Here is a 10,000-nt window from a genome sequence, read left to right as displayed (position 1 = left end):
TTCCCTCAAGCTGCACCGAGTTACATCTCCATCACGGGGCGCCCCTCTGGAGCCAGGAGGAAGCCGTGCTGGGGCACCGGCTTGCCCTCCTCCCCCCATGCCGGGCTCCATAGCATACGAGTGGCCAGTCACCGCCGCTGGCTTTTCCCTTCGATGCCGTGCCCCCGCGGGCTGCGGCTTTGGTCATGGGGGGGAACCCCCGTGAAGAGGGTCCAGTGCTGGGAACTCTCTCTGCCCCTTACCGGGCTCTCTCTCGCCGTGCCTGGACGGGCTTGCTTTCCATTCTTGGTGGGACCGACGCCGGCACCACGTCTCCCCGGCTTTCTCTGCCCCCGTGCCCCACCGGGCAAACGTCGCTTCGGGGGTTCCACACTTCGGCAGTGGCCGGCGCCAGCCACTCGTCAACTTTTTTTCTTTTCCCCGCTTTCGTTGCCGAGCCCGGGCTGGGCTCCGGCTCACGGACGAGCGAAACCCATCCAACACCGCTGAGGGTGCGCCAGCGGCCGCTCCAAACCGCCGCGCCTTTGTTCGGCCCCGCGGGTCCCCTCTCTGACCCGGGCGAAAGCCACCGAGAAGCCAGACGGACCCCTGCCCAGCCGCCTGGCGGGTGGCTTGGAGCAGCCGCTCGGCAGCGCTGCCCTGGGAGTGCTCGGCGTCGCTTGTTCCCTCATATACGGAACTGGAGGGCCGTCAGCTCCGCGAGCGCACAACCAGCCGACCTCCGCCCAGCGGCAGGTCGCAGAAATCACGCCGGCTTGTACGATGACGTAGGCGGAGGCAGAGCGCAACAGCGACCCCTTGGCGACAAGCGCGATCTCCGCGGAGAGCACGTCTACTCGCCGAGGGAGAGCACGTCTACTCGCCCAGGGAGAGCACGTCTACTCGCCCAGGGAGAGCACGTCTACTCGCCGAGGGAGAGCACGTCTACTCGCCCAGGGAGAGCACGTCTACTCGCCCAGGGAGAGCACGTCTACTCGCCGAGGGAGAGCACGTCTACTCGCCGAGGGAGAGCACGTCTACTCGCCGAGGGAGAGCACGTCTACTCGCCCAGGGAGAGCACGTCTACTCGCCCAGGGAGAGCACGTCTACTCGCCCAGGGAGAGCACGTCTACTCGCCCAGGGAGAGCACGTCTACTCGCCCAGGGAGAGCACGTCTACTCGCCCAGGGAGAGCACGTCTACTCGCCGAGGGAGAGCACGTCTACCCGCCGAGGGAGAGCACGTCTACTCGCCCAGGGAGAGCACGTCTACTCGCCGAGGGAGAGCACGTCTACTCGCCGAGGGAGAGCACGTCTACTCGCCGAGGGAGAGCACGTCTACTCGCCGAGGGAGAGCACGTCTACTCGCCCAGGGAGAGCACGTCTACTCGCCCAGGGAGAGCACGTCTACCTCCCGCCTGAGGGAGAGCACGGGGGGGGGGGGACAAAGACAGGCGGCAGCAGCTTCGGTGAACGTCACCCGGGAGGCGACCGGGGCTGTCCCGGGGCAGTCCCGGGAAGCCGGCGTCCGACACAGGGAACCGTCAGCTGCCGGACCGGGGCGAATCCCCGCGGCCACGGCAGGGGTGGGGGCTCGAAGACAGCCGGCAGTCGCCTCGGTGAACGTCACCCGGCCGGCGACCGCGGCCGTTCCGGGGCCGTCCCGGGAAGCCTGCGACAGGCACGGGGTCCCAGCCGCGGCCGGACCGACTCGAAGCCCCGCGGCCCCGGCACGGGGGAGGCCCAAAGACTGGCGGCAGCCGCTTCGCTGAACGTCACCCGGCCGGCGACCGGGGCCGTCCCGGGGCTGTCCCGGGATGCCGGCTTCCGGCACGGGGTCCCGGCCGCGGCCGGAGCGGCTCGAATCCCCGCGGTCCCGGCAGCAGCCGGAGCCGCTCGCCGTTCGGGCTCCCGGCACCCTACGGATCCGCCGACTCGTTCGCGGGCGGCGGGGGGAGGCAGTGAAGGAGGTGCGGGCAGAAGCGGCAGCGGAGGCGGAGGGGGGGGGGGGCTCGAAGACAGCCGGCAGCCGCTTCGGAGAACGTCACCCGGCCGGCGACCGCGGCCGTTCCGGGGCCGTCCCGGGAAGCCTGCGACAGGCACGGGGTCCCGGCCTCGGCCGGACCCGCACTGGATGCCGCCGCCTCGGGCTCTCGGGACGGTATGGATCCGCCGACTCGTTCGCCGGCGGCGGGGGGAGGCAGTGGAGGGGGTGCGGGGAGAAGCGGCAGCGGAGGCGGAGGGGGGGGGGGCTCGAAGACAGCCGGCAGCCGCTTCGGTGAACGTCACCCAGGAGGCGATCGGGGCCGTCCCGGGGCCGTCCCGGGATGCTGGCTTCCGCCACGGGGGTCCCGGCCGCGGCCGGAGCGGCTCGAATCCCCGCGGTCCCGGCAGCAGCCGGAGCCGCTCGCCGTTCGGGCTCCCGGCACCCTACGGATCCGGCGACTCGTTCGCCGGCGGCGGGGGGAGGCAGTGGAGGGGGTGCGGGCAGAAGCGGCAGCGGAGGCGGAGGGGGGGGGGCTCGAAGACAGCCGGCAGCCGCTTCGGTGAACGTCACCCGGCCGGCGACCGGGGCCGTCCCGGGGCTGTCCGGGGATGCCGGCTTCCGGCACGGGGTCCCGGCCGCGGCCGGAGCGGCTCGAATCCCCGCGGTCCCGGCAGCAGCCGGAGCCGCTCGCCGTTCGGGCTCCCGGCACCCTACAGATCCGGCGACTCGTTCGCGGGCGGCGGGGGGAGGCAGTGGAGGGGGTGCGGGCAGAAGCGGCAGCGGAGGCGGAGGGGGGGGGGGGGGGCTCGGAGACAGCCGTCAGCCGCTTCGGTGAACGTCACCCGGGAGGCGACCGGGACCGGCCCGGGAAGCCATCGTCCGGCCCCGGATCCCGGCCGCGGCCGGACCGGCTCGAAGCCCCGCGGCCCCGGCACGGGGGAGGCCCAAAGACTGGCGGCAGCCGCTTCGCTGAACGTCACCCGGCCGGCGACCGGGGCCGTCCCGGGGCCGTCCCGGGATGCCGGCTTCCGGCACGGGGTCCCGGCCGCGGCCGGAGCGGCTCGAAGCCCCGCGGTCCCGGCAGCAGCCGGAGCCGCTCGCCGTTCGGGCTCCCGGCACCCTACGGATCCGCCGACTCGTTCGCCGGCGGCGGGGGGAGGCAGTGGAGGGGGTGCGGGCAGAAGCGGCAGCGGAGGCGGAGGGGGGGGGGGGCTCGAAGACAGCCGGCAGCCGCTTCGGTGAACGTCACCCGGCCGGCGACCGGGGCCGTCCCGGGGCTGTCCGGGGATGCCGGCTTCCGGCACGGGGTCCCGGCCGCGGCCGGAGCGGCTCGAATCCCCGCGGTCCCGGCAGCAGCCGGAGCCGCTCGCCGTTCGGGCTCCCGGCACCCTACAGATCCGGCGACTCGTTCGCCGGCGGCGGGGGGAGGCAGTGGAGGGGGTGCGGGCAGAAGCGGCAGCGGAGGCGGAGGGGGGGGGGGGGCTCGAAGACAGCCGGCAGCCGCTTCGGTGAACGTCACCCGGGAGGCGACCGGGACCGGCCCGGGAAGCCATCGTCCGGCCCGGGATCCCGGCCGCGGCCGGACCGGCTCGAAGCCCCGCGGCCCCGGCACGGGGGAGGCCCAAAGACTGGCGGCAGCCGCTTCGCTGAACGTCACCCGGCCGGCGACCGGGGCCGTCCCGGGGCCGTCCCGGGATGCCGGCTTCCGGCACGGGGTCCCGGCCGCGGCCGGAGCGGCTCGAATCCCCGCGGTCCCGGCAGCAGCCGGAGCCGCTCGCCGTTCGGGCTCCCGGCACCCTACGGATCCGCCGACTCGTTCGCCGGCGGCGGGGGGAGGCAGTGGAGGGGGTGCGGGCAGAAGCGGCAGCGGAGGCGGAGGGGGGGGGGGGCTCGAAGACAGCCGGCAGCCGCTTCGGTGAACGTCACCCGGCCGGCGACCGGGGCCGTCCCGGGGCTGTCCGGGGATGCCGGCTTCCGGCACGGGGTCCCGGCCGCGGCTGGAGCGGCTCGAATCCCCGCGGTCCCGGCAGCAGCCGGAGCCGCTCGCCGTTCGGGCTCCCGGCACCCTACAGATCCGGCGACTCGTTCGCCGGCGGCGGGGGGAGGCAGTGGAGGGGGTGCGGGCAGAAGCGGCAGCGGAGGCGGAGGGGGGGGGGGGGCTCGAAGACAGCCGGCAGCCGCTTCGGTGAACGTCACCCGGGAGGCGACCGGGACCGGCCCGGGAAGCCATCGTCCGGCCCGGGATCCCGGCCGCGGCCGGACCGGCTCGAAGCCCCGCGGCCCCGGCACGGGGGAGGCCCAAAGACTGGCGGCAGCCGCTTCGCTGAACGTCACCCGGCCGGCGACCGGGGCCGTCCCGGGGCCGTCCCGGGATGCCGGCTTCCGGCACGGGGTCCCGGCCGCGGCCGGAGCGGCTCGAATCCCCGCGGTCCCGGCAGCAGCCGGAGCCGCTCGCCGTTCGGGCTCCCGGCACCCTACAGATCCGGCGACTCGTTCGCCGGCGGCGGGGGGAGGCAGTGGAGGGGGTGCGGGGAGAAGCGGCAGCGGAGGCGGAGGGGGGGGGGGGGCTCGAAGACAGCTGGCAGCCGCTTCGGTGAACGTCACCCGGGAGGCGACCGGGACCGGCCCGGGAAGCCATCGTCCGGCCCGGGATCCCGGCCGCGGCCGGACCGGCTCGAAGCCCCGCGGCCCCGGCACGGGGGAGGCCCAAAGACTGGCGGCAGCCGCTTCGCTGAACGTCACCCGGCCGGCGACCGGGGCCGTCCCGGGGCCGTCCCGGGATGCCGGCTTCCGGCACGGGGTCCCGGCCGCGGCCGGAGCGGCTCGAAGCCCCGCGGCCCCGGCAGCAGCCGGAGCCGCTCGCCGTTCGGGCTCCCGGCACCCTACGGATCCGGCGACTCGTTCGCCGGCGGCGGGGGGAGGCAGTGGAGGCGGTGCGGGGAGAAGCGGCAGCGGAGGCGGAGGGGGGGGCGGGGGGGACGATAGTGGCGGGGGGCGGGGGGTGCTCGAAGGCAGCCGGCAGCCGGTTCGGTGAACATTCGCCGGGGCGGGGGGGGCGACCTGTCCGTGCCCGGGGCAGCCCCGGGAAGCCGGCAGCCAGCACGGGGTCCCGGCAGCACCTGTTCCCTGCCCTGGGACTTGCCGTGCCCGGCGGCCGGTTGCCGGGTGGGGGGAGCGATGAGAGGCGGGGCGCAGCGGCCGGGGCAGCGCCGGGCCGCAGCGGGGGGCTGGGCGGGTGGGGTAGGCGTCGAGCGGCAAGCCCTCGGCTGCAGCGAATGTTCGGCGGTGCGGGGCGGGGGGGGACGGGACGACACGTTGGGGGCGCCGAGTCCGAGCCACCCCCGGCCCCAGGGGCGGCCGGAGGGGGAGGCCGGTGCCTGGCCCTGGGAGCTGCTGGGCGCCGGATGGCCGAGGGTGCGTCAGAAGCCGCCCGAGCGGTCGAGCAGGTCCTCCAGAAAGGCCTAGGGTGGCTTCGAGGGCCCCGGGAGCAGTCGAGGGAGGCCTCCAGGCAGGTCTGGAGTGGATGGGAGGCCTTCCAAAGCAGACAAGGGAGGCTGCCAGCGGGGCCTAGGCTGGCACTGCAGCCTGTAAATGGTTGGGGGGGGGGGGCCTCTGGTGCGGCCTGGAGTCTCTGGGTGGCGTCCAGAGAGGTGCAAAAGATCCTCTGGTGCGGCCTGTGGTGGCGGAGAAGCCTGCAGAGCGTGCGGGGGAGGCTTCTGGTGCGGCCTGGGGTGGGTCGGAAGCCTGCAGAGCGTGCGGGAGAGGCTTCTGGTGCGGCCTGGGGTGGCTGAGAAGCCTGCAGAGCGTGCGGGAGAGGCTTCTGCTGCGGCCTGGGGTGGCTGAGAAGCCTGCAGAGCGTGCGGGGGAGGCTTCTGTTGGGGCCTGGGGTGGGTCAGAAGCCTACAGAGCGTGCGGGGGAGGCTTCTGTTGCGGCCTGGGGTGGGTCGGAAGCCTGCAGAGCATGCGGGGGAGGCTTCTGCTGCGGCCTGGGGTGGCTGAGAAGCCTGCAGAGCGTGCGGGAGAGGCTTCTGCTGCGGCCTGGGGTGGCTGAGAAGCCTGCAGAGCGTGCGGGAGAGGCTTCTGTTGGGGCCTGGGGTGGGTCGGAAGCCTGCAGAGCGTGCGGGAGAGGCTTCTGTTGGGGCCTGGGGTGGCTGAGAAGCCTGCAGAGCGTGCGGGGGAGGCTTCTGGTGCGGCCTGGGGTGGGTCGGAAGCCTGCAGAGCGTGCGGGAGAGGCTTCTGGTGCGGCCTGGGGTGGGTCGGAAGCCTGCAGAGCGTGCGGGAGAGGCTTCTGCTGCGGCCTGGGGTGGCTGAGAAGCCTGCAGAGCGTGCGGGAGAGGCTTCTGCTGCGGCCTGGGGTGGCTGAGAAGCCTGCAGAGCGTGCGGGAGAGGCTTCTGCTGCGGCCTGGGGTGGCTGAGAAGCCTGCAGAGCGTGCGGGAGAGGCTTCTGCTGCGGCCTGGGGTGGCTGAGAAGCCTGCAGAGCGTGCGGGAGAGGCTTCTGCTGCGGCCTGGGGTGGCTGAGAAGCCTGCAGAGCGTGCGGGAGAGGCTTCTGCTGCGGCCTGGGGTGGCTGAGAAGCCTGCAGGGCGTGCGGGAGAGGCTTCTGCTGCGGCCTGGGGTGGGTCGGAAGCCTGCAGAGCGTGCGGGGGAGGCTTCTGGTGCGGCCTGGGGTGGCTGAGAAGCCTGCAGAGCGTGCGCGGGAGGCTTCTGGTGCGGCCTGGGGTGGCTGAGAAGCCTGCAGAGCGTGCGGGAGAGGCTTCTGCTGCGGCCTGGGGTGGCTGAGAAGCCTGCAGAGCGTGCGGGGGAGGCTTCTGGTGCGGCCTCGGCCTGGGGTGGCTGAGAAGCCTGAAGAGCGTGCGGGAGAGGCTTCTGGTGCGGCCTGGGGTGGCTGAGAAGCCTGCAGAGCGTGCGGGGGAGGCTTCTGGTGCGGCCTGGGGTGGCTGAAGAAGCCTGCAGAGCGTGCGGGAGAGGCTTCTGGTGCGGGCCTGGGGGTGGCTGAGAAGCCTGCAGAGCGTGCGGGGAGAGGCTTCTGCTGCGGCCCTGGGGTGGCTGAGAAGCCTGCAGAGCGTGCGGGGAGAGGCTTCTGCTGCGGCCTGGGGTGGGTCGGAAGCCTGCAGAGCTTGCGGGGGAGGCTTCTGGTGCGGCCTGGGGTGGGTCGGAAGCCTGCAGAGCATGCGGGGGAGGCTTCTGCTGGCGGCCTGGGGTCCTCTGGGTGGCCTCTAGAGAGGTGCAAAAGACCCTCTGGGTTGGGCCTGGGGTGGCTCTTGGACCCCTGCCACACAGTGGAGAGAGGCCTCCGGCCCGCCACCTGTGTCCCTGTGTGCCTGAGTGCCTGTGTCCCTGTGTCCCTGTGTCCCTGAGTGCCTGAGTGCCTGTGTCCCTGTGTCCCTGTGTCCCTGAGTGCCTGAGTGCCTGAGTGCCTGTGTCCCTGTGTCCCTTGTGTCCCTGTGTCCCTGTGTCCCTGTGTGCCTGAGTGCCTGTGTCCCCTGTGTCCCTGTCTGTGTACCTGTGTGCGAGAGTGTCCGGCACGCCACCCAGCGGCGGCGGGCAAGCAGGTAGGCGGGTGGGCGGGCCGGCGAGGGCCAGTGTGAGTTTGGGGGGTGGGAGGGGAGGCGGCAGCTGGAAGCGTCAGAGGAGGGGGCGTGGCTCCGGCTGGCCCCGGGAGCAGGTTCCCGGGACCGGGACCGGCTGGACCCGGCGGGTGGTTGATCCCGGGGCGGGGGGCAGAGGCGGCGGGAAGCGGCAGCTGCGTGTGCGGCGGGGGGGGTGGAGGGCGAACCGCGGCGGGAAGCGGATGCTTCAGAGCAGGTTACGGGGGCGGGGACGGACGACACCACCTGTCCCCGCCCCGGGACGGGCTGGACCCGGCGCCGTGTACCCGCCGCCGCCCCCGCCGCCGCCCCCCTCCGCCACCCCGGGACCCCCGACGTTTTTTGGCGCCCGCGCCTTTTTTTGCTCCCCGCCTGCCCGCGCTGCCCCGAGCCCTCCCCCGGGGCGGGGCGGGAGGGAGGGACGGACGGACGGGTAGCCGGGGATCTCCGAGCGCGCGCCACCAGACCGAGGCGGGTCCCGGCGGCGGCGGCGGCGGCGGCGGCGGCGGCGGCGGCGGCAGCAGCAGCAGCAAGCGACGGCGGGGGGGGGCAGGCTAGGGAGAGAGGGGGAGCGGCATGCGGTAGGGCTGGGGGGTTTGTTTCGCGGGGGGAGGGGTGGGGGGGGGGTGGCAGCGGTCAGCGAGAGCGGGGAGAGGGGGAGCGGCATGCGGTAGGGCTGGGGTGTTTTTGGGGTGGGGGGCGTTGGGGGGATTAGCGGGCGGGCGGGCAGCCGAGCCAAGCGGCAAGCCGGGGGGCGGGCGAGGGCGGCTTTAGGGCCGGAGGAGCGGAGCGCAACCTCCCCCGTGCAGGCTCCAGCGTGGAGAGCAGCAAGTTTTTGGGGACGGGGGACGACGGACGGGAGGGGCAGCGGCGAGAGGCTAGCTGCGGCAAGGGGCACCGGCACGGCCGCCCTAACAGCGCCGCCTCGGTCGCAGGGGTTAGAGAGCAGCCGGGCAGCCCGGGAGGGAAGCGGCAGCCCGCGAAGGGGGGGAAGGGGGGGCTCCGCGCAAACCGCTAACGGGAGCCGGGGGGTGTGGGGAGCTGGGGGTGGCAGCAGCGGCAAGAGGCAACGTCGGGAGGGGGGGGCTCCGCGCAAACCGGTAACGGGGGCCGGGGGGTGTGGGGGGGGCGGTGGCGGCCGCGGCAAGAGGCAACGGCAGGCGGGGGGGCTCCGCGCAAACCGGCAGCGGGGGGGGGGGGCGGGGGTAGCGGCAAGAGGCAACGGCGGGAAGGGGGGGCTCCGCGCAAACCGCTAACGGGAGCCGGGGGGTGTGGGGAGCTGGGGGTGGCAGCAGCGGCAAGAGGCAACGTCGGGAGGGGGGGCTCCGCGCAAACCGGTAACGGGGGCCCCGGGGGTGTGGAGGGGGCGGTGGTGGCCGCGGCGAGAGGCAACGGCAGGCGGGGGGCGCTCCGCGCAAACCGGCAGCGGGGGGGGGGCGGGGGTAACGGCAAGAGGCAACGGCGGGAAGGGGGGCCTCCGCGCAAACCGGCAGCGGGGGGGGGGCGGGGGGTAGCGGCAAGAGGCAACGGCGGGAAGGGGGGGCTCCGCGCAAACCGGCAGCGGGGGGGGGCGGGGGGTAGCGGCAAGAGGCAACGGCGGGAAGGGGGGGCTCCGCGCAAACCGGCAGCGGGGGGGGGGCGGGGGTAGCGGCAAGAGGCAACGGCGGGAAGGGGGGGCTCCGCGCAAACCGGCAGCGGGGGGGGGGCGGGGGTAGCGGCAAGAGGCAACGGCGGGAAGGGGGAGCTCCGCGCAAACCGGCAGCGGGGGGGGGGCGGGGGGTAGCGGCAAGAGGCAACGTCGGGAGGGGGGGCTCCGCGCAAACCGGCAGCGGGGGGGGGGCGGGGGGTAGCGGCAAGAGGCAACGTCGGGAGGGGGGGCGCCGCGCAAAACCGGCAACGGGGGCGGGGGGGGGAGGCGGTCAGGGGCGGGGGGGAGATTTCTAGAGATGCCGGCAGACCTTCTCCCCGGAGAACAGCGCTGTTGAAGAAAAGACTGCTTCAGAACACAACCTTTAATGAAAGACGCTCGATGAAAACAACACTTAATAAAAGAAGGTTTCATGCCGACTGCCTCTCTTCATTTACGCCGCCGCGGGGGGGGGGGGTTGGGGGCCGGGCGGGCGATACCAGGCGGCCCTCGTCCCGGGGACCACGTCTACCCCGCGGTTCCAGCCTCCGCGCGCTAAGTGCCCGCCCGGCCGCGGGGAGCACGTCTACCTCCTGCCGCACGGCTCAGTGCACTAAGTCCCCCCTCGCCATGGAGAGCACGTCTACCTGCCAGCTCAGGGAGAGCACGTCTACTCACCGAGGGAGAGCACGTCTACCACCTGGGAAGGAGAGCACGTCTACCTCCTCGGGAAGGAGAGCACGTCTACCTCCTCGGGAAGGAGAGCACGTCTACCTCCTCGGGAAGGAGAGCACGTCTACCTCCTGGGAAGGAGAGCACGT

This window comes from Melanerpes formicivorus, unplaced genomic scaffold (assembly GCF_026170545.1).
Source record: "Melanerpes formicivorus ecotype bairdi unplaced genomic scaffold, bMelFor1.0.p_v2 SCAF_350, whole genome shotgun sequence".
Classification (NCBI taxonomy): Eukaryota; Metazoa; Chordata; class Aves; order Piciformes; family Picidae; genus Melanerpes; species Melanerpes formicivorus.
This window is presented reverse-complemented; position numbering follows the sequence as displayed.